We start from the raw sequence: 25,112 nt of genomic DNA, 5'->3' as shown, positions 1-25,112 counted from the left end.
ACGCCTGTTGGTTACACCATTGTCACTTTCTCGTTGGTTAAAACCTTCCCTCTCTCCGTATAAAATACGTTGAGATACGCCTGTTGGTTACACCATTGTCATTTTCTCGTTGGTTAAAACCTTCCCTCTCTCCGTATAAAATACGTTGAGATACGCCTGTTGGTTACACCATTGTCATTTTCTCTGGTTAAAACCTTCCCCCTCTCCGTATAAAATACGGTTAGGTACGCCTGTTGGTTACACCATTGTCATTCTCTTTGGTTAAAACCTTCCCTCTCTCCGTATAAAATACGTTGAGATACGCCTGTTGGTTACACCATTGTCATTTTCATTGGTTAAAACCTTCCCTCTCTTCGTATAAAATACGTTGAGATACGCCTGTTGGTTACACCATTGTCATTCTCTCTGGTTAAAACCTTCCCCCTCTCCGTATAAAATACGGCTAGGTACGCCTGTTGGTTACACCATTGTCATTCTCATTGGTTAAAACCTTCCCTCTCTTCGTATAAAATACGTTGAGATACGCCTGTTGGTTACACCATTGTCATTTTCTCTGGTTAAAACCTTCCCCCTCTCCGTATAAAATACGGTTAGGTACGCCTGTTGGTTACACCATTGTCATTTTCTCTGGTTAAAACCTTCCCCCTCTCCGTATAAAATACGGTTAGGTACGCCTGTTGGTTACACCATTGTTGTTCTCCTTGGTTAAAACCTTCCCTCTCTTCGTATAAAATACGCTGAGATATGCCTGTTGGTTACACCATTGCCATTTTCTCTGGTTAAAACCTTCCCCCTTTCTGTATTAAATATGGTTAGGTTTGCCTGTTGGTTACACCATTGTTGTTCTCCATGGTTAAAACCTTCCCTTTCTCCGTGACACATTTGCATGTGATCTTGTGGCACATTTAATGCAATGCATCCCCTGTTATATTTCATATCATTTGCACGAAGCTTGCCTCTCCATTGTTGTCATCATCACTCCATGGCATGGTATTGCATTGCATAATCATGAATTTTCAAACAACTGGCTTCGCGAACCGTGTAAGTCCAACCTTCAAACTGCATTTTGAGCATGTCACTTGCATTCTGCCCCTGAACTACGCTGGTTTGATTCCTTGCAAAAGGATACGTAGGCAACCTTCGGGTTCAACCACTTGCATTGCATCTTGTTTGCTTGCCCAAGTCTTACGGCCTTGTCAAAAGGGTCGTCTTTGGGCTTTGACATTCACTCACGTCATGAAATGACTTTGAGCTCTGTCAAAGAGGGGCAACTGTAGACACCCCATTTTTGACCGGCCCTAAGACTTGGGCGCTTTCTTTTGATTACCCGATGATGACAATTAGAATGTGTTTCTCACAAAATTCTCAGTAAGAAAGATGGAATTTAAGTTTTAATCCCAACCTTCACCCATTTTTTGGCCAAACTATTTTAGACCTTAAAACCCTCTTTTCAAAATATGTTTTTTTTTAAATGTTTCTACGATGTCCCGAGGCTCCCATTTCGATTAAAATATTGCACTTTTCAGTAAAAAGGACAAACTTGAAATAAATGGAAGGGAGGTGAAATTTTTGAAAAATATTTAAAAATATCTTCTTTATAGGTTTGGAGTTGAAGGAAATAGGAGGGGATGAAAGAAAGCAGGTTTAGGAAAAGGATGAGTATCAAATCATTAAGAAAGAAATGAGCAGCCTTCACTAAATTAGGCATTTCTCTTTGTACACTTGGAATTTAAATGTGAGGCCACCACCATTGGAAAGTAGACTTCTGGGGCTTCAATTTAGACCCAAGAACCACCTTAGACCAAGTCTAAATAAGGGAGATATGCCCATTTGAAGTGAAGCTTAAGAGCAGATTTTGTTGACCCAGCCCGAGACAGCCTTCACTAAATTAGGCATATCTCTTTGTACACTTGGAATTTAAATGTGAGGCCACCACCATTGGAAAGTAGACTTCTGGAGCTTCAATTTAGACCCAAGAACGGCCTAAAACCAAGTCCATATGGCGGAGATATGTCCATTTGAAGTTGGGCTTAAAAGCAGATTTTGTTGATTCGACCCAAAACAACAATAGCCCATTTTTCTTGGTTTTGGTTCGGTTGGGGCAACCCATTTACCTATTTTTTGAGCCATTCAAGTGCATCCACTCATCCTCCATTATACCTAATCATCCTCCATTGTCAAAAAGAGGTTTTGTTTGCATCCATAAAGGAGTATCCCATGCAACCACCTTGAAAATTTGCCCTCCTATCACATTCTTGTCTCCCACCTTGTCTCCCACCTTCTTTTTGACCTTTACTCTCCCTCATTGCCTATATAGAATGATCATATTGTAAGAGAGGAGGAGGACCACGAAATTGAAGAGAAAGGAGTGAGAAAAGGGTGAAAAAAGAGAGAAAAATTGAGTTTTTGAACCAAAAATATTCCTATCTTCCATATACACCTCATACCTTCCATAGCTGCTGAAATTCCTCATTTCCATACACCAAAACCACTCCAAAAATTCTGATATAGCCAAAGATCAATTGCCTCGACCATAAGGAAGAATGTTTAGTGATTGAAAGTGAAAAAAAACTAGAGAGTTAACCACTTTTCATACCACAAACTCCATAAACTCCATAATTTTGAATTAAGGATTTGAGAACACACTTCCTACACTTGAGGGTAATCAAGAGGAAGTTTGGAAATCAAGAAGTCCAATCTTTCTTTGGAAGGTGAATTTTTAATCTTTCATTTTCTTATATTTTGTATCTTATATTTATTTTCTTACTTTTTATTTCATTGTGTTTTGTTATAATCCAAGTAGTTGTTTATCTCATATTTATTTTCTTACTTTATATTTCATAGTATGTTGTTATAATCCTAGTGGTTTGTTTAGCTCATAATTATTTATTTATTTTTATTCGCATACTTTAATTTCATATTAGTTTTGTTGTAATCTTGCATGTTTTACCTCACATTTATTTTTTTTCGTGTATTAGTCTCATATTAGTTCTGTTATAATCTTGCATGTTCTATCTTATATTTGTTTTATTGCTTTAGGTTTATATTGTGAGTTTGCACTTTTTTTATTTTATTTTATATTTATTTTCTTTTTTAATCTAACCGGTAGTGGTTAGTTGAGCCACCTACATATTTTTTTTTTTTTTTGTTCCTTTTCTTGGTTTTGCAACAAGACAGGTTTTGCTTGGCCTAGTTCGCCGGCCGGCCTATTTGGCCGGTCGGTTAGCTTCTTCCGAACAAGATGGCGTAATCTTCCAATATTGGCCAATTTCCGCCGGCGGTTCTAAAGAACATGAAGCTTTTATTTTATTTATTTATTTTATTTTGAGTGTATTGTGAGGTTTTTATTTTGTTGTAATATTCTCCTCATCTCTCTCTAATTCGGTTTGTAATTATTCTTTAAAATGTTGTAATAATTCCCCGCCCCGCTTCTTTCCATCCCGTTCTTTTACTTGCTTTCTTTATTTGTACATAAACATCATATTTATTTTTCATCATAGTTATGCTTTGCATCCATGTTTCATGCATCTTGATTCGGCTAAGTTTGCATTTGTGGATTTAATCAATTCCTATGTGATTATGTGCGCTACCTCATGTTCTTGAGATGATTCACATATCATATTTTAGAAGCCGAATCTTTAGTTGCATCTCATGAGTGAATTGCATTAGGGTTTTGTATATAAGATCATGCATATTTTACTAACTTTGTTTTGCAGCTTGTTCGTGGGACATCAAACATGTGAGTTTTTATGCTTTAGCATCCCATGTGTGCGTGTTTTTCTTACTATGTCTAGCATTCTACCATGAGGCTAGTTGCTTATGTGATATAACTCTATGAATGCCAGTGGATGGAGGTTGTGTCACTTAATTTGGAATGATGTTGATTTTTCATGCTTGTAAACTCAATTTATTTGGGTTGTACATCGTCAAAACTCTTTCAAAATGCATGATATCAAATTGTTCCAAAATGAATGGCATAGTCTATACTTGTATGCTTCACATAGTAAATTTTAGGATTTATTAACTAATCAGAACATGAACATATAAATAAAATAAATTTCATATCATGGTTAGTAAAGGCCGATCTTTGATCGGGTGGGCGGGGGTGCTCATTATTGACCTTCCCCTCTCATACCTAAGGTTCCGAGCCAAGTATCCTTGGTTACGACGAACAGTAGCTTTGGCACGAGTCATGGGTTTCCTAATTTTCCCAAAATAAATATTAGGTGGCGACTCTGAGATCTGATGACGCAGTCCATTTTTGACAAAATTGTAATAAAATGGATTTTCAATAAAAGTTTCCAAAACTGGACTCTCATCTATGTTTCACATTGCACTCGTGAGAATAGATCGAAGAGATCTCGGGGGTCCGAACTGTTTAACGCGCGCGGGTACCCCCCGGGCATGTTACAGTTTCTGGCAACTCTGCTGGGGATTTTATGAAACCTTGACTCGAACTCCATGATATGACCTTTATTTTCAATTATATGTTCATTGTATTGCATTCATTGGTGCACTTCAAGTCCTTGTGTTGCCCAGATACTGGTGGGAGCACAGGTACGCTTTTTGTGACACTACACCTATTTTTACGATACTTTAGAGGCCTTGTGTTGTAACCTTTTGAGATTTGTCAAAAGGGTAGCTTTGCTATGTAGCCCTGCTATCTAGCTTTGCTATCTAAGGTTCTCAGACTCCGAAGAGAGGCTATTTGACTCTTCTGATTTCCTGGGATCTTTATTGGTTATGACCCAAAGGACTCTTTGGTAACGTCACCTTGGCTTCAACCCGTAAAGTAGAGCCAACCTTGTACATATGGTGAGCTATAGTACCTTTCAAATTAGGACAGGATGCTTTCCCATTTCTAGGATGTATGATACCGCTTGTATGAATTGTGAAACCCTAGATCATTCCAAGCTAGGACAGGATAACCCTACCCTCTTTAGGGGTGTTTGTTCTCTTTCCTGCTTTATGTGTAATGTATTGGATCTATACAGGGGTTCTCAAATTCGAATAAGTGGCTCAGGCTGTTCAGTTTAGCACCATTACTTCAAAAAACAAAAAAAAAATAACAAAAACATAAAATCAAAAAAAAAAATTGTTAAAAAAAAAAAAGGCCGATATCCCACAAAGTCGACCATCTCTGTGATTGGGGAGTGACCACCTGTTGATTGCATGAGCTTTATTTTGAATGTTGTGGCTGGTCCACACTTTGACTAGAAATTTATTTTGAATGTTGTGGCTGGTCCACACTTTGACTAGCAAAATTGAGATTGGTTTTATTCTGAGTTTTGAATTGAGTATTGAGTCTAAGTTTGACTCCACCAAGTTTGTAGAGTTAGAGTCAGGCTCGAGTCAGCCTAATGAGTCAGAGTCTGTTGATTTCGATGGTGCTAACCTAGACATTTCTGTCCTGTCTAGGTCCTCTTTGTCATTTTCTTTTGAGTATGTTGTCAAAAGTCTATTGCCATTGCTGAGTCATAGTCTTTTTTCAATAAACAGAAAACCAAAAAAAAAAAAAAAAACAAAATGCCATAGAGTCTGCCTACTTCTCTGTGCCTTAATTCATTGCATTGACCAAAGTTTTTTCAAAAGTTTTTCCAAAACTCTAATGAAAACAAAGAGAAAGAATTTCCTCGGGATTTGCAAATTTTGATCAACTGAGAAGAAGAGAGGTGTGCTAAGCCTTTGATGAATAAAATCATTTTTGTTAATGTGGGTACTGAGAATGATCCTAGCTTGGTCCAAATTGGTTCTATCTTATCTTCGTAAGAGTACGGGTGATTAGTCACTTTGTTAAAAGATTTCAAAAACTGTTTTTGCGTGGTCCTACGAAGACATGCCTGGAATTGATTATACAACATAAGATCCCTCTTGACTCGTGGTCCGACCTCCTTAGCTCCTTAGCTTTCAAACCTTGATCCGAAGTATTCAATGATCATTCAAAGTGTAAGGCTTGCATAGCCGAATTGGAAATAGCCCTTGAACTAGGGCCATGATGTGATTCAAATGGAGGCAGCCCTTCAACTAGGGGCAATAAGGTCGAATATGATTTAGATTGGAAATAGCCCTTGAACTAGGGGCCATGATGTGATTCAAATGGAGGCTGCCCTTCAACTAGGGGCAATAAGGTCGAATATGATTTAGATCGGAAATAGCCCTTGAACTAGGGGCAATGATGTGATCCAGATTAGAAACAGCCCTTGAACTCAGGGCAAAGAATGTGATTTCGATTTGAAACAGCCCTTGAACTAGGGGCAAAAGTGTGAGGCTTGCATAGCTGAAATGGAGGCAGTCCTTGAATTAGGGGCACTAAGGTACCACCCTTGAGAGGCTCGTTGGGCTGAAAACTCGGAAGGACGACCCAGACAAAAGTTAGAGCACAAAAAAAAATAAAATAAAATAAAAAGAAAAATGAAAAGCTCGCAAGGTTGAAAACCCGAAAGGGCGACTTTGGCAAAAGTTAGAGCGTAAAAGGAGAGTGTCAATACCCGAGTGAACCTTAGCCAGAACTATGTAGGGCCAGTGATTCAGATTGGAAGCAACCCTTGAACTAGGGGCAAGAAGGTCTGATGTGATGTAGATTTGAAGCAGCCCTTAAACTAGGAAAGGTTGGATGTGATCAAAGAGTTAAAACTGAATCGTTTCCCAAAGAAGACCGCACAGAAAGGCAAAACCCATAATTTGAGAGAATGAACTTTATTATTGAAGGACAGTCGAGTTCCTATCCACTACACTAGGGGCAACACTAGGGGCAAATTCAAACCCAATTAACCTAGTCCCTACATCATCATATCTACTGGTCAAGTGTAGCAGTCGTTCTTATAGATAGCCTAGAGATTTTACATCCAATCAACATGGACAAGTTAAACTGAAAGTAACCCTTGAGAGGCTCGCTGGGCTGAAAATCCGGAAGGGAGACCCAGGCAAAAGTTAGAGCAGAAAAACAAAAAAAAATATATAGAAAAAAAATGAAATGAACAAAAAAAAAAAAAAAAATTAAAAAAAAATATAGAAAAATGAAAAAATGAAAAGCTCGCAAGGTTGAAAACCCGAAAGGGCGGCTTTGGCAAAAGTTAGAGCACAAAAGGAGAGTGTCAATACCCGAGTAACCCTCAGCCCGAACTACGATGGCCTGATTCCTATCTTGAGGATACGTAGGTAGCTTCATCTTGAAGTTCGGCCCCAATAATTTTTGTTAACTCATTCATTTCGTCCATGTTTGATTGGTGTATCTTTAGTCGACTTGGTTGTCCTATTCGTGTTGATTGGTGTATCTTCGTTCTGCTCAGTTCAGTTGTTCAATTCAACTTGGTTCAGTTTGGTTCAGTTTGGCGGTTCGGTTCGGTCCCGTTCTGCTCAGTTTCATTCGATTCGGATCGGCTCGGTTCGGTTATCATCGTTGCTACAAAACCAATTCGGGGTTATTTGGCTTGGGGCTATGCACCCCAATGGTTGATTCCATGTTTGTTGAGTAGTGGCCATTTGCAAAAATAGGTTTTGATTAATTTGAATGAAGCTGACTAATTTTTCTCAAAAATTGTTCTATTTTTGCAAAACTTGGACCATTCTTTGGATTTGAAAAGGGAAAATTTTCAGTGCTTACAGTTTAACTTACATGATTTGAAACAGAAAATTGAATAAGTATGCTAATCTAACTGTCTGTTGATCAAAACATTTTTATGAAAAAAAATCAAAAAAATAAAATAAAATTTCAAGGTAATGAATTAGGGGCATAGTTGAGTTAGAGATTCTATCTTCTCCACCACTTGAGTCATGAAGTTCCTTGGCCAACTCTTTGGCTAGATCATGAGTTCGTCAGCCAACGTTTTGGTCAGCCCAGTTTCAATTTCAACCCATCAGGATAAACTGCAGAATCACTTAGGCTCAATGGTTGTGTTCCAGGGTCTTGTTTTTTTTTATGTTCCTTTCATACCAGTCAATGTATATAAGTATGTTTGGATTGTTTTGTTTCGTTTTTCTTTCGTTAAGTCATTCTTTGATTTAGGTCAGTATGGGTCAGTATAGAATCAACGTTCAATTCAGAGTTCAAAATTCAATCACTCTCAAATTCAATCAAACAAAAATGTTTTCAAGTTCAAAGTGATATGCCAGTCACGCCCTCGATGTGCAAAAACTAAACTGATTTTATTGTAGTCAGGGGAGGACATCCCCGATCACAGAGACACAAAACAAAACAAAACAAAAAAATAAAAAAATAAAAAAACAAAAACAAAACACAAAAAAATAAAAAATAAAAACAAAAACAAAACAAAACAAAAAAAAAAACAAAAAAACAAAACAAAACAAAAAAACAAAGAGAGAGAGAGAGGGATCTTTTTCTTCTTTCTTCTCCGGCAACAGCCCGGCGGCGAAGATTGCAACCGACTTCATTTGCACACAACTTCGTTGCCTGACTTTACCATCAGCTACCTCGCTTCATCTTTACTTCTTCGAAGCTCTTGAAGACTCTGCCTCGGCCTTGGTAGAGCTTCCGAAGGAGATTATCCCTCGCTGGCCGTCAAAGGTAGTCCCATGACGAGTTGCGACGGTCACCTGTCGTTTCAACTCCTTAATTTGTTTCTTCAAGCCACTAACTTCCCCTCGAGAATCTTTGTACATATGTTGAAGTAAAGAAAGTTGTGCATTCAATCGATGTACTTCACATGTCCTGTTCTGCAGTCGACGGGACAAGTTGGAGACCGCTGTCACGGTCTCCACACATGACCTCAGTGTATATGAGTTTGCTTCGATGTCAGACTGTGCCGCCATGATTTGTTCAACTGACATCGCTGGAAAGTTGAAAACAGGGGAAGGAGGAGGAGCCCGTGGTTGAGGCTCAGGGGAGTCAGAATTGGTCATCTCTATCGTGGACTCGTTCAGGTCGGGAAAAAGAGTGAGAGAACCATGTGAAGAGGCCATGACAGAGGAGAGTAATGCAAAAAAAAAAAGGTTGCAGAGTGGTGGCAGAGAAAGTTTGCAGGCTTTGGCTCTGCTTCTCTCTCGCAGGCCTCAACTTAAGAAGAGAGCGAAGGAGAAGACAAAGAGGGAAGAAGGCTGAGATGATCATTGACAATCGGGGCACGATTGGATAGCCTGTCGGTCAGGCGCCGCGATTGTTGAAATCGTGCGCCAGACACAACGCTCGAAGAAGATGACGGAAGAGAGAGTGAGACAAAAACAGAGAGAGAGGCGGGAGAATTGTATATTTATACATATATGTATATATATTGTATATCTATGTATTATATATATTTGTTTGAAAGTTTTAGTTACAAGAGTGGCTTGGGTTCAGTGGTTTGGCTCAGTGGTTGAAGGCTGGAAGGTTGAGCCCGAGGTCAGGGGTTCGAACCCCACAAACAAATGTTTCTTTTGTTTTGTTTTGGTCTTATGTATATATATGTCTCATATACCTATATATATATGTTTGTTTGAATATTTTGTCACAAGAATGGCATGGCTCAGTGGTCGAGGACTCGAAGGCCAAACTTGAGATCAGAGGGTCGAACCCCCGTGTCTATGCATTTTTCATTTTTCCTTTCTTTTTTTTGCGTGTTTTGCGTACGTGCGTTGACGTCAGCGAACGGAATATGCCTTCTCAGTAACGGTATCTTTCCGTTGATGGCTGCAAACAGAATATTCCCCGAATCTATGTATGTATACCGTACATGCATGTCTGTGTATATTGTCGTATTTGTATGTATTTTGTCTGTACATAGTATATGTATACGGTATTTGGTTCGAGCATACAATTCCTCCTTACATTCTGTGCATCTAACGCATAATAAAGCACCTATCGCACAATTTCGATTCCATCGCACTATCTTGTGCAATTTCAATTTAATCGCACTATCTTGCGTATCACACCATCTTGTGCACTCCCTAGGTCTAGGAGACCTTAAATCCTCTGAAGGTGCAATTCCTTTGGTGTTTGTCGTGCCCGAACGACTTCAACGGTCTAAGAATGGTCTAGGAGACCTTAAATCCTCTAAAGGTGCAATTCCTTGGTGTTTGTCATGCCCGAACGACATCAGATGGTCTGGTATAGCCACCTGCCTGTGATTGCAATGAGTTCCTAGGAGACCAACTGCGACGGTGGAAACTAGAGTTCGAATGGCGATGCCTAGAACGCAAAAGGTTTGGAATTTCCGAGACTAAAGTCTGGTTTAAATACCCAGGGGTGTATCCCCGGCTTGAAATCTGTATGGCAGCCCCATAGGTTGAGATAGCGTGTATGCGCCTCAATTATGGATACTGAACCAACCTAGTCTGTCACCCCGTTGGAGAATAGGGAAAGTTGTGAATATGATCAGGAAGAAAAGCGACATCGGTGGCTTCTACATGTAGAGGTTACCCCTTGTCATTCTACCATACCTTCTTCCACTTGCGTGAGACGCGTTTGGATTTCGAATCCACCTTTACTCCTTTCACGTGAAACGTGATGTTTACATGGTTAAAACCATCCCTCTCTCCGTATAAAATACGTTGAGATACGCCTGTTGGTTACACCATTGTCATTTTTCACTTGGTTAAAACCTTCCCCCTCTCCGTATAAAATACGGTTAGGTACGCCTGTTGGTTACACCATTATCATTCTCGTAACCTTCCCTCTCTTCGTATAAAATACGTTGAGATACGCCTGTTGGTTACACCATTGTCATTTTCTCTGGTTAAAACCTTCCCTCTCTCCGTATAAATACGTTGAGATACGCCTGTTGGTTACACCATTGTCATTTTCTACTTGGTTAAAACCTTCCCCCTCTCCGTGTAAAATACGGTTAGGTACGCCTGTTGGTTACACCATTATCATTCTCGTTGGTTAAAACCTTCCCTCTCTTCGTATAAAATACACTGAGATACGCCTGTTGGTTACACCATTGTCATTTTCTCTGGTTAAAACCTTCCCTCTCTCCGTATAAATACGTTGAGATACGCCTGTTGGTTACACCATTGTCATTTTCTACTTGGTTAAAACCTTCCCCCTCTCCGTATAAAATACGGTTAGGTACGCCTGTTGGTTACACCATTATCATTCTCGTTGGTTAAAACCTTCCCTCTCTTCGTATAAAATACGTTGAGATACGCCTGTTGGTTACACCATTGTCACTTTCTCGTTGGTTAAAACCTTCCCTCTCTCCGTATAAAATACGTTGAGATACGCCTGTTGGTTACACCATTGTCATTTTCTCGTTGGTTAAAACCTTCCCTCTCTCCGTATAAAATACGTTGAGATACGCCTGTTGGTTACACCATTGTCATTTTCTCTGGTTAAAACCTTCCCCCTCTCCGTATAAAATACGGTTAGGTACGCCTGTTGGTTACACCATTGTCATTCTCTTTGGTTAAAACCTTCCCTCTCTCCGTATAAAATACGTTGAGATACGCCTGTTGGTTACACCATTGTCATTTTCATTGGTTAAAACCTTCCCTCTCTTCGTATAAAATACGTTGAGATACGCCTGTTGGTTACACCATTGTCATTCTCTCTGGTTAAAACCTTCCCCCTCTCCGTATAAAATACGGCTAGGTACGCCTGTTGGTTACACCATTGTCATTCTCATTGGTTAAAACCTTCCCTCTCTTCGTATAAAATACGTTGAGATACGCCTGTTGGTTACACCATTGTCATTTTCTCTGGTTAAAACCTTCCCCCTCTCCGTATAAAATACGGTTAGGTACGCCTGTTGGTTACACCATTGTCATTTTCTCTGGTTAAAACCTTCCCCCTCTCCGTATAAAATACGGTTAGGTACGCCTGTTGGTTACACCATTGTTGTTCTCCTTGGTTAAAACCTTCCCTCTCTTCGTATAAAATACGCTGAGATATGCCTGTTGGTTACACCATTGCCATTTTCTCTGGTTAAAACCTTCCCCCTTTCTGTATTAAATATGGTTAGGTTTGCCTGTTGGTTACACCATTGTTGTTCTCCATGGTTAAAACCTTCCCTTTCTCCGTGACACATTTGCATGTGATCTTGTGGCACATTTAATGCAATGCATCCCCTGTTATATTTCATATCATTTGCACGAAGCTTGCCTCTCCATTGTTGTCATCATCACTCCATGGCATGGTATTGCATTGCATAATCATGAATTTTCAAACAACTGGCTTCGCGAACCGTGTAAGTCCAACCTTCAAACTGCATTTTGAGCATGTCACTTGCATTCTGCCCCTGAACTACGCTGGTTTGATTCCTTGCAAAAGGATACGTAGGCAACCTTCGGGTTCAACCACTTGCATTGCATCTTGTTTGCTTGCCCAAGTCTTACGGCCTTGTCAAAAGGGTCGTCTTTGGGCTTTGACATTCACTCACGTCATGAAATGACTTTGAGCTCTGTCAAAGAGGGGCAACTGTAGACACCCCATTTTTGACCGGCCCTAAGACTTGGGCGCTTTCTTTTGATTACCCGATGATGACAATTAGAATGTGTTTCTCACAAAATTCTCAGTAAGAAAGATGGAATTTAAGTTTTAATCCCAACCTTCACCCATTTTTTGGCCAAACTATTTTAGACCTTAAAACCCTCTTTTCAAAATATGTTTTTTTTTAAATGTTTCTACGATGTCCCGAGGCTCCCATTTCGATTAAAATATTGCACTTTTCAGTAAAAAGGACAAACTTGAAATAAATGGAAGGGAGGTGAAATTTTTGAAAAATATTTAAAAATATCTTCTTTATAGGTTTGGAGTTGAAGGAAATAGGAGGGGATGAAAGAAAGCAGGTTTAGGAAAAGGATGAGTATCAAATCATTAAGAAGGAAATGAGCAGCCTTCACTAAATTAGGCATTTCTCTTTGTACACTTGGAATTTAAATGTGAGGCCACCACCATTGGAAAGTAGACTTCTGGGGCTTCAATTTAGACCCAAGAACCACCTTAGACCAAGTCTAAATAAGGGAGATATGCCCATTTGAAGTGAAGCTTAAGAGCAGATTTTATTGACCCAGCCCGAGACAGCCTTCACTAAATTAGGCATATCTCTTTGTACACTTGGAATTTAAATGTGAGGCCACCACCATTGGAAAGTAGACTTCTGGAGCTTCAATTTAGACCCAAGAACTGCCTAAAACCAAGTCCATATGGCGGAGATATGTCCATTTGAAGTTGGGCTTAAAAGCAGATTTTGTTGATTCGACCCAAAACAACAATAGCCCATTTTTCTTGGTTTTGGTTCGGTTGGGGCAACCCATTTACCTATTTTTTGAGCCATTCAAGTGCATCCACTTATCCTCCATTATACCTAATCATCCTCCATTGTCAAAAAGAGGTTTTGTTTGCATCCATAAAGGAGTATCCCATGCAACCACCTTGAAAATTTGCCCTCCTATCACATTCTTGTCTCCCACCTTGTCTCCCACCTTCTTTTTGACCTTTACTCTCCCTCATTGCCTATATAGAATGATCATATTGTAAGAGAGGAGGAGGACCACGAAATTGAAGAGAAAGGAGTGAGAAAAGGGTGAAAAAAGAGAGAAAAATTGAGTTTTTGAACCAAAAATATTCCTATCTTCCATATACACCTCATACCTTCCATAGCTGCTGAAATTCCTCATTTCCATACACCAAAACCACTCCAAAAATTCTGATATAGCCAAAGATCAATTGCCTCGACCATAAGGAAGAATGTTTAGTGATTGAAAGTGAAAAAAAACTAGAGAGTTAACCACTTTTCATACCACAAACTCCATAAACTCCATAATTTTGAATTAAGGATTTGAGAACACACTTCCTACACTTGAGGGTAATCAAGAGGAAGTTTGGAAATCAAGAAGTCCAATCTTTCTTTGGAAGGTGAATTTTTAATCTTTCATTTTCTTATATTTTGTATCTTATATTTATTTTCTTACTTCTTATTTCATTGTGTTTTGTTATAATCCAAGTAGTTGTTTATCTCATATTTATTTTCTTACTTTATATTTCATAGTATGTTGTTATAATCCTAGTGGTTTGTTTAGCTCATAATTATTTATTTATTTTTATTCGCATACTTTAATTTCATATTAGTTTTGTTGTAATCTTGCATGTTTTACCTCACATTTATTTTTTTTCGTGTATTAGTCTCATATTAGTTCTGTTATAATCTTGCATGTTCTATCTTATATTTGTTTTATTGCTTTAGGTTTATATTGTGAGTTTGCACTTTTTTTATTTTATTTTATATTTATTTTCTTTTTTAATCTAACCGGTAGTGGTTAGTTGAGCCACCTACATATTTTTTTTTTGTTTGTTCCTTTTCTTGGTTTTGCAACAAGACAGGTTTTGCTTGGCCTAGTTCGCCGGCCGGCCTATTTGGCCGGTCGGTTAGCTTCTTCCGAACAAGATGGCGTAATCTTCCAATATTGGCCAATTTCCGCCGGCGGTTCTAAAGAACATGAAGCTTTTATTTTATTTATTTATTTTATTTTGAGTGTATTGTGAGGTTTTTATTTTGTTGTAATATTCTCCTCATCCCTCTCTAATTCGGTTTGTAATTATTCTTTAAAATGTTGTAATAATTCCCCGCCCCGCTTCTTTCCATCCCGTTCTTTTACTTGCTTTCTTTATTTGTACATAAACATCATATTTATTTTTCATCATAGTTATGCTTTGCATCCATGTTTCATGCATCTTGATTCGGCTAAGTTTGCATTTGTGGATTTAATCAATTCCTATGTGATTATGTGCGCTACCTCATGTTCTTGAGATGATTCACATATCATATTTTAGAAGCCGAATCTTTAGTTGCATCTCATGAGTGAATTGCATTAGGGTTTTGTATATAAGATCATGCATATTTTACTAACTTTGTTTTGCAGCTTGTTCGTGGGACATCAAACATGTGAGTTTTTATGCTTTAGCATCCCATGTGTGCGTGTTTTTCTTACTATGTCTAGCATTCTACCATGAGGCTAGTTGCTTATGTGATATAACTCTATGAATGCCAGTGGATGGAGGTTGTGTCGCTTAATTTGGAATGATGTTGATTTTTCATGCTTGTAAACTCAATTTATTTGGGTTGTACATCGTCAAAACTCTTTCAAAATGCATGATATCAAATTGTTCCAAAATGAATGGCATAGTCTATACTTGTATGCTTCACATAGTAAATTTTAGGATTTATTAACTAATCAGAACATGAACATATAAATAAAATAAATTTCATATCATGGTTAGTAAAGGCCGATCTTTGATCGGGTGGGCGGGGGTGCTCATTATTGACCTTCCCCTCTCATACCTAAGGTTCCGAGCCAAGTATCCTTGGTTACGACGAACAGTAGCTTTGGCACGAGTCATGGGTTTCCTAATTTTCCCAAAATAAATATTAGGTGGCGACTCTGAGATCTGATGACGCAGTCCATTTTTGACAAAATTGTAATAAAATGGATTTTCAATAAAAGTTGCCAAAACTGGACTCTCATCTATGTTTCACATTGCACTCGTGAGAATAGATCGAAGAGATCTCGGGGGTCCGAACTGTTTAACGCGCGCGGGTACCCCCCGGGCATGTTACACTGTGCTCTCCACTGAATTCTGCCCCAAAATTGAATCTGATACCCGCAGATATAACTGATTCTCAAAACACTGATACCGATGTCCGCAGGCCTGATACCCAGACTTGCAAACTGATATATGCATTCATGTAGAGACACACTCTAAAAGCACATAGCAAACAAGTGAGAGCCAAAAACACCCCTATGGAGGGGTAGGGTTTTCCTGTCTTATTTTGTCAGGAGCTAGGGTTTCACTACGCACGCAGCGATTTCATACAACCTACAATCGGGTGAGCAACCTGTCCTAGCTTGGAATGGTCACTATGAATTCCGATATGCACTAGGTCGAATGGTCAAAAGGGTGCCCCGGTAAAAAACAGGGTTTGCGTTCCCATCGTGGCAGAGCCCGTAACTGTTCAGCCTTATGGCACGCTTCTCAAAACGATCCTCCGACAAATCGTTCAGGAATAGCAGATGGCAAACACGGTGTCCTAGGCGCACCAAGGCAAATGTAATGCAAAGAGACACATAAGTGTAACCAAAACAAGATATAATGAGTTTGAGTCAAGTTCTCTAAATCCCCAGTTGAGTCGCCAGAAACTGTAGACGTCCCCGAACGTCCCGGGAGGGAATCCCATTTTGTTCATTGGGCTTACTACAGTTTGGACTCAATGTCATGGTCCTGTATCTAATCTCGCAGAGTGCAATGCAAGACTGATGAATCATCAAAGAGTCCAAATCCGGCAAATCATTTTGGAAAACTGATTTTTAGAAAGAAGTGCCAAACATGGACTGCTTTGCCAGATACAAAGTCGCTACCCAAATATTTTATTTTGGGGGAACTTAGGAAACCCTGACTCATGCTTAAGGCCATGTGTCTGTCATCACCAAAGTTGCCTCGGCTCAGGAACTTGGGTACGATTCGAGAAGGTTTGCTATGAGCACCCCCGCTCGCCCGATCAAAGATCGGCCACTACTAAGCATGATATCGAGTTTTGAAAACATATGTTCTCTTATTCCGGTTATTAGCCTAGAATTACTATGTGATGCGCATAGCATACAAATATAGACTGGGTCGCCTGAATTGGAACAAAATAACTCATGTTTGTTTTGAAAAACGGTTTGAAGGTGCTACTCGCAAGTAGGATAAAATACGGATTCCAATGAATTGTTCCAATTCAAGCAATCCAACCATCACCCACAGGCATTCAGGCAGTTATATCACATAAGCAATTAGCCTCATGGCAAGCATGCTGTCATGTTAACATTCACATACATGCAAGATGCTAAAGCATAAACACTCACAGTGTACTTCGAGCAAAAACAAGACACTAGTTAGTAATCATGCATGATCCTAGTTCATGTTAGCAATGGCTAATGCAACGCATGCAAAATGCAACTAAGATAGGCTCGACTACCCTAAGAATGGCATGTGAAATGCGACAACTCGATACACATATTCAAGTTGGAATTGAAATACTATACAATTAGTATGATATGCCGAGCCCGGTGCGTGCAATACGAATGAATGTACGCAAACATGCTATCATAAGTATGCTAATTGAAACGTGCCCTAAGACTAATCATTGGGAGCAGGTAAGTAAAAGGGAGAAAGACGTGGGGTTGGAAGACATGCATCACACATACGCACGCTTATTACAAAATTTGCCCTTTCTCGGAGGGGCCAAAAGAATAATACAAACCAAATAAATAATTAACTACTCTAGCTAATTAAATATTACAAAACCTTAATTAATTAATGAATTAATTAAGCTATTAAAGCAGTAAAGTTGCCTCAGGAAGCGGGTCAAATGCATGCATACTCGATTCACCTCGCTCGGAAACCCGTTGCCATGCCACATGCTGCCTCTATTTGCACTGTTCTACACCTCTGAGAAATGTGAAAATCCTTGAGATGCCTCTGAATTAGTCCCTGAGCATTGTGGGATGTCACCAGCCAAAAGATAGGACCACCGGCCATTAGGAAGTGGTCATCGACCAAAAGTGGGGCCATCGGCAGGACTTTGGTATCCAACCGGCACTGAAAAGGGCCGACCGGCCATCTGTTCTCGCAGAACTTTGTTTTTACTGCAGCAGAGAACAGACAGTGCATGGCAAGGAATTTACAAGACAATGTATGCACGACCACCCTTCCTATCATGCTATGAACTCAAGGGGGGTTTGGTTCTCGACCCTCGGGCCACCAATCACGCATTTCAATGCATGATGGCCAAAGGCGCCAAGTGTGCAATTTGATATCAAATGAAATGCACAAAAACAAATAAGGGCCCCAACCTCTATCATGATTGATTCAAGAGGCAAGGGGTGCGCACACAATGCTATGCAACCTAAGCATGCAACCAAACTAATGCAACATGAGCATGCAAGCAACAATGCTATACAAGGCAACTAGCATATAACAATATGCAAAGACAAGCATGCAAACAAGCATGTAACTTAACAAGTATGCAAGATGGATGAACATGCAACAACATATCAATAGGCTAACATTTAATAGCATGCAAAGGCAAGCATACTTAGACCAATATAATACATGCATGATGAACTTAACAAAGCAACACAAGCATGCAATAGGCAATAGGCAATAGGCATACAACCTAAACATGTGAACATGTATAGCATGCAACAACATGCAAAATGAAACAAGCATGCAACAACATGGTGAGATGGACTTACACTAACATGGGTAGCTCTCAAGCATGCCAAAATCAGTGGCCAAACATGATGGAAATGAGGCAACAAAACACACGCAAACATGCAAGGTGCAAGGGCTCTAACTCATAGCACAAGATGCAACACTCCTAGTGCATTGAAAAGATGAAGTATGGAACATAATGGCATATATTCTAGCTCTGAAATAACATACAAAATGGTTCAGAATCACATAAACGACTCACACAATTCATGTAGGAAGGCTCAAATACCAAAACTAGTGAAGCACATTACACTAGAGATATGCAAAGCGATGCTCGAATGACCAAACCAACCCCAAATAGTCCCTATGTAGGCCCAAAATAATGGAAAAATGGACTAAGATGATGCCTTGAAGTGCACAAAAATGAAGCTCATGCAATGGCTCACAAATGGGGTATAAAAACACTACTCTCAAACACAATGAAGGCATGATAAACATGAGAATATGGCACACCTATAAACTCTGAAATATCACATTCAATGATGCCAAAACACTAAAATGCCTCAAGCAACACATGCAAGGGACCCCAAAACTCAAAGGTAAGCAAGGCTATTACACTACAACCATGCATGGCAAGCACCAATCGGCCAAGAGGCCTAAAAACAAAGCTAAGGAAGCCCGAAATATGAAAAAAAACATGTTTGGAGTGTGGCCAAAAGGTGCTAGAATAGGGGGCCAAAACAACATGCAATGTGAGCTAGTAAGCATGATTTACACTACAAGCCTATGAAGCATGTGAGAGGCCACCAAACCAGCCAAAAATAGAATCATGGCATGCCAAAATTTGACCAAAAACCCACTAAAACATGGTCAATACATGGAAGAATGATGCGCTACTTTGATAAGCTATGAAAGGGATTACTCTACACATGCAAGAGGCATACAAAAGGGGACCAAACCAGCCATGGAAAGAGGCTAGGCAGCTCCCAAAAGTCACCAAAATGTGCCTAAAATAGGCCTCCAAATGATATAAACATATGCTCCTTTGATAGGCCAAATATGCTAGTAAACAAGACAACAACCCCTCTCCTTCTTAGGACCTCAAAACACCATCCCCACCACTGAAATCCCTCTAGATTTTAGTGGTGAGAAGGCCAATACAAGGTGGTCCCGAAGCTCACAAAAAAGGCACAAAAATGAGGCCAAACAAGGCCTAAGAGGGGGTAAACAAACCCAAATACAAAAGTGATCTTAAACAAAGATTTAAAGAATGAAAAAATAGAACTTTTATCAGTTATACACTAAGCTCAAAACAGCATGCAAGATAGGCTAAAATCTTGTGCAAAAATGGGAAATAAAGAGAGAAAAGGAGTTACCCATGTAGCTCAGCAAAACCAGCTGGTTCTTGGACCAAAAACCAGCTCTTTAACCTCTGAAAATACCCTCCAAGAACCTTATATGAATGGTGGAGGTGTGTGGTTGTGAGGTGGTGTGCAAAGGGGCCAAGAATCTCACTCTTTTGAACCCAAAATACAGAGATATAGAGAGAGATATATCTCTTGTGCCTTAGACAAATTTTTTAACCTCTCTAAAGGGGAGGGAGGCCCTCTCTTATAGAGAAAGAAGAGGGTTAAAGCTTCTTGGAGAAGCTAGAGCAAAAGGGTCAAGCTTCTTGGAGAAGCTAGAGTAAAAGGTTCAAGCTTTTTGGAGAAGCTAGAGCAAAGGTTCTAGAGGTTCAAGCTTCCTCAAGAAGCTAAAACAAAGGTTCAAAAGGCTCAAGCTTCCTCAAGAAGCTAAAATAAGGGTTCAAAAGGTTCAAGCTTCCTCAAGAAGCTTAAAATAAGGGTGCAAATCCTCCATACACGTGTATGGAGGGCAAGATCTGTCCTTACCAGCTGGCACAGCTGGTATGCGTAATGCCTGAAAAAGGCAAAGAAATGGTCTCGGACAGAAAAAGTGGCCGATTGACCAAAACAATGGTCAACCGACCAAAAACAATGCTGACCGGCCAATACCTTTGGCCGGTAGCAAGAAAACAGCGCCGGTGGCCTCAAGCCATGGGCGGTGAGGTGTGTGGCTAGCCAACAAGCCATTCCCTGCCCTTAGAAGCAAAAACACAAGTGTTTGGTCCATGACCAAGCACAAAACAGATAAGTTGAGAGATCTTGAGGTGATGCGCGTAGCCGAGACCTCTGAGAACTCAAAACGAACACGATCATGAATGATCATCGAGTGTTCAAACGATGACGTCCAAGTCTTGAGGACGGTCAAAAATATGGTGTCTACAGGCACTCAAAAGATATAGCCCAATAGTGTTCGCCCTATAGACGAATAAGGTGGTGCCAAAGAGGAACATCAAGAAGCCTCGGGCATAATGGTCGATCTCCTCTAAGGTCGCTGGAGTTGTCCCTCTAAAATGGTCCGCAAACTAGCTGTACCGAACTATCCCTGATCGAAAGAGGGGTGGGCATGCCCCCAGCAGGTAGGTTCAGGCGGCCTCCTACTCGCCCATATCTGTATCATACGGGATCAGTCGATCCCCTACCTCGATGCCGGTGAGCATGGCAATGTCATACGGAGTCATCGTCATGTCTCTAGTGGTACAGAAGTGAAATGAGTTAGTGGTGTCCCACCACCTCTCTACCAGCATGCCAAATAGGGACCTGATCGCTATGAGACGCAGCAGCCCTATGCAGAATAAGCCAAACCGGCCTCGTCGATGATCTGGCAGACACCAGTGGGGAGGTCCATATACCACTCTCTTGCAGATGTGGTCCCATATCCTCGAGTAAAACAAGAGTCCCTCTGTAATCAGAATAAGCAGATGAAAGGCAATGTAAGAAATACAATGCATGAATGTGTTTGGGATGAACAAATGAAACACAGTGTGAGCTATGCAGGAAATGCAAAGTACATTGCGAAAAATGTAAGAAAACAGTGCATACCTCGGAGACGTCATAGGGTAAGTGAGACTTCGGCTCTCGCAGCAAGAGATCCGGCACGCCTCATGCAAATCCACTGAAATAACGGACTGTATCGGGCGGTAGTACATGCACCTCGGGATAGTATGCCTTCGGGTCGAAGGGTCGAACCCTAGGTGGCAATGGTATGTGCTCGGGATCTCCCTCCATCCCTGGAGAACCTCCATCATGGGGAATGTCGTCCGCCATTTGGAAAGGAGGTGAGAAAGTGGGCGAAAATGAGCAAAATGGGTGGAGAATGCCAAAAGTCAACACTCGGAGAGAGAAAATGGGAGAAAAAGTCAAAGCCCAAGAAAAGGCACAGAACCCAAGGGTAACTCTAGGGGAACAAGCCTCAAGTGGCAAAAATGAAGAAAAAAACACTGAAAACAAATTCCAACCGATTTAAAACGAAGAAAATCAAGATGTTTTAGCGAATCAACTTCGCGTGGGTCATTGGAAAAAGTGTGTAAAGAACGGATCTAGGGAAGAAAAGTGTCTGGGTTGAAAGATGAGTCAATTTCAGCTAGGGAGGTGTGAGGAAATGAAGTTTGGGTGTGTTTACTTAAAGCCCGAGGAGAAAAGACCAAAATGGCCCCGAATTGCCATCGGCCACCATTTGTGGCCGACACGTGGCCGACACCTTCCCAGGGTGGCCGACAGGCCTCCAGTGCTCTCCCTATGTGTTTTGCTGCTATTTTGTGCCCTTGGTTCTCGAGAAAGTGCAAGAAAGGTTCACTTTTAAGTTGAAAGTGTCTTTGCGGAAGCTCTGAACCATATCTTCGGTGCATGTCTCATCACTACTCAACATGAACGAGGTGTATCTTTTTTAAAAAAAACATGTTGCAACTCTTCTGAGAGGTAAATCAGAAGTTACGACTGAATCGATTTTATCAAGCACGCTTTTGTCATTGCATAGAACGTGCATCTCTTTGTCGTTGCCTGGAACGTGCCTTTCACATGACATCTTGCATAGAATGCTTCGGTTTCCCATTCGTATAGAGCATGCATTTGGTATTTTGCATCGAGCATGCTGTTAATCTCGTATTAAACACGCATTTTCTACTATTGATCATTGCATAAAACATGCATCCTATACTATTGCATAAAATATGCATTTCTCTGTATATTGCATTAAACATGCTTTTTTCTATTACTACATAGAGCATGCATCTTATTCTGTCGCATAGAATATGCATCCCAATGTTGCGTAGAACATGCTCTCGCTCACGCCGTATAGAATATGCTTCTGTTTCGTTTCTTGCATGTTGTGCGAAAAACATGTCTCTAACATTGTGTCATGGTTATTCATCATGCATAGAACATGCATTCTTATTGAATTGTACCTATTAAGTTTCTTTTCTGTGCAGGCACAATATTATATGTACGGTTCATTCAAAGCTGGTGCAACTAGACGATATTGTATGTACGGTTCATTCAAAGGAGTTCCAGGTGAAACCATTCCTGTCCTTTGAATTATTCGCTTCGGTTAGAAACATTCGGGTACGCCCGGTGTTTACACCACCCCCTTCTCCTCTCATGTGCAATGCGTTAGGACACCTTTGGTTAGAAACATTCGGGTATGCCTGGTGTCTACACCACCCCCTTCTCCTCTCGTGTGCGACGCATTAGGACGCTTTCGATTAGAAACACGCGTGCGCGTCCCGGTGTTCACCTTTTTTTTCCTCTCACGTGCAATGCGTTAGGGTGCTTTTGGTTTAGAGATACATGGGTGCGTTCCAGTGTTCTCACTACCTATTTTCCTCTCGCGTGCGACACATTAGGACGTTTCAGTTTAGAAACATTTGGGCATGTCTCGATGTTCATATCGTCCCTTCTTTTCTTGCATGTACAACGCATTGGAATCTTGTTTGATGCCTCGGGTGCGCCCGACATTTGTATTATTCTTTGCCTTTCCTACGTGATGCGTAGTTAAGATTGCATAATTTTCTTATATCCTTTCTGCATGAAATGTGGTTTGGTTCATGTTTACTTACTTCTGTTCATGTTTAAGTTTGTTGTACTGTGTTTCAGTTTGGTCAAATGTAGCATTTCTTTACATAACACTTGCATCTAGATGTTTCATTACAGCCTCATTGCATGATCATAAGTTATGATGTCGTATCGTGCATATCATTTGCATCTTGCCCTAGAACTACGCTGGTTTGATTCCTTGCAAAGGGATACGTAGGCAGCCTGCGAGCGCAACCGTTCTTTGTTTCGCTTGTTTGTTTGGCCAAGTCTTCAGCCTTGTCAAAAATAGGTTGTCTCTGAGCTTTGACATTCACTCATGTCATTTCATGACTTCTAAGTTTCGTCAAAGAGGGGCAACTGTAGACACTCCATTTTTGACCGTCCTTAAGACTTGGACGTCATCATTTGTGAACTCAATGATTGTGCTTGTTTGTATTCGTCTTGAGCACCCGAAGTCCTCGGCGAAACGCCTTGTCTTTGAGCCTCTAAACTTATCAGTTTTGTGCATGTTTTTGGACCAAGAGCTTGTTACTTCTTGCCTGGAAGGGAGGATGACCTATCGGCCAGCCCTAGACCTTGTCGGCCATGAGTTGTGCCTATCGGCCACGAGTGGTGGCCGACGGCCATCAGTCCCCTTTTTCAGAAATTTGTTTGCCAACTGTGCCAACTGTTGCTTACTGAACTGTATCTTCATACACGTCTATGGTAGGATGAATACAAGCTCAAATCTTGATTTTCTATATATAGGGAGTGTTCTCCCCCATTTTTGGGGGTTAAACATTTTAGATCAAAATTCTCTCTCTCTCTTCTTATTTTGTGCCTTGTAGTTAGTTTTCTCTACACTTTTGCACATCAACCCTTGACCAAACACTTTCACCTTTGAGCTCAGGTCTCTTGGAGCTTTGTTTGATCCTTGGAAGGGAATTTGAGCTTGAGTTTGTGGCTGAATTGCACTTTCCTTCAAAGGTATAGAACTTACCTCATTTAAGCTTATTATGCATGCTTGATTTACCATCCTTTTCAACTATTTTAAGGCTGTTTTTGAGGTATAAAAAACTTTGTTTTTGAGGCATAAAAATGATAGTTTGAGTCTTTGTGAGTTAAGGGGTTGTCCCCCCCTTTTGTTCCTTAGCTTGTGAAGCTTTTTGTGCCATCTTTTCTCACATTCAAATCAAACTTTTTGGGAATTTTAACCACTGAAAATCAGAGTTATTTCAGTGACAAAAACCTTCTTTTGAAGTCCAAAATTGGAGGGGTTAGTCTCCCATGCTTGTGTCTTGTTTGCATACCTAAATAGCTTAACATGTGAGCATGTTTTTCTAGCATTTTGTAGCTTAATCTCAGTATGTTTTGGCCACTGTTTTGACCTATTATGACTCTGTTTTGGGTTGGTTAATTCATTTGAGGCTTGTTTTGCATGGTTGTAGTGCAATTCCCTTCACTAGTTTGATGTTTTAATGCTTTAATCATCACCCTTTTGAGTTGGATGCATGTTTTAATTTTTTTTTTCATGCCTAATTCCAACACCTAAGTATCTGCAACCTCCCTCACTTCTTAACTTTTTCATTTGCTTCGAGGTTTGTGCTTAATGGTTTCAATCCTTTTTTGAGGGTTTCTACTAACCAAAGGCATGACCTCTCTCTTGCCTTAAACCATCCCTTGGTTAACACCTCTTCCATTAGAGGACACTCACCTTGAACTTAATTAATTAAAGAATGGATTGGTAAGCTAAAATGAGTAAACAAAAATGAACAAGTGAAAGAGGCAAGATAAAGCATCTTCGTGTTGCATTACATGTGTTTGGATCGGACGTTAATTCGAACACAAGGAAAATGGGACGTTTCATACTCGAAGTGATGAAACGTGCCACTTTCCTTGGTCACCATCACCCTTGCTCATGCATGATAGGGTTGTGATTTTGTTGAGTCTTGTTTTGCACTCATTAAGCTTGTACAAGCTTGGTTCCTTAGCCATCATGCATGGAAAATACTTGGTTGATGGTTTGAGGGCCAAGAAGTACACTCCTTTGAACTTGTGTGATGATAAGGAGGGTA

General features: G+C 40.3%; 2 long non-coding RNA genes across 2 annotated transcripts; both read left to right on the top strand.

Moving 5' to 3' along the window:
- Window positions 1-678: 678 nt before the first annotated feature.
- LOC145792705 (uncharacterized) lies at window positions 679-7,537 on the top strand. Its single transcript, XR_014332473.1, has 2 exons — window positions 679-2,711; window positions 3,178-7,537. It is a non-coding gene; the product is annotated as an uncharacterized LOC145792705 (long non-coding RNA).
- Window positions 7,538-13,418: 5,881 nt separating this feature from the next.
- LOC145792704 (uncharacterized) lies at window positions 13,419-14,515 on the top strand. Its single transcript, XR_014332472.1, has 2 exons — window positions 13,419-13,789; window positions 14,255-14,515. It is a non-coding gene; the product is annotated as an uncharacterized LOC145792704 (long non-coding RNA).
- Window positions 14,516-25,112: the final 10,597 nt, after the last annotated feature.

Source organism: Camellia sinensis, chromosome 6 (genome assembly GCF_055761805.1).
Source record: "Camellia sinensis isolate YWXY chromosome 6, ASM5576180v1, whole genome shotgun sequence".
In the NCBI taxonomy this organism is placed as follows: Eukaryota; Viridiplantae; Streptophyta; class Magnoliopsida; order Ericales; family Theaceae; genus Camellia; species Camellia sinensis.
This window is presented reverse-complemented; position numbering and strand designations above follow the sequence as displayed.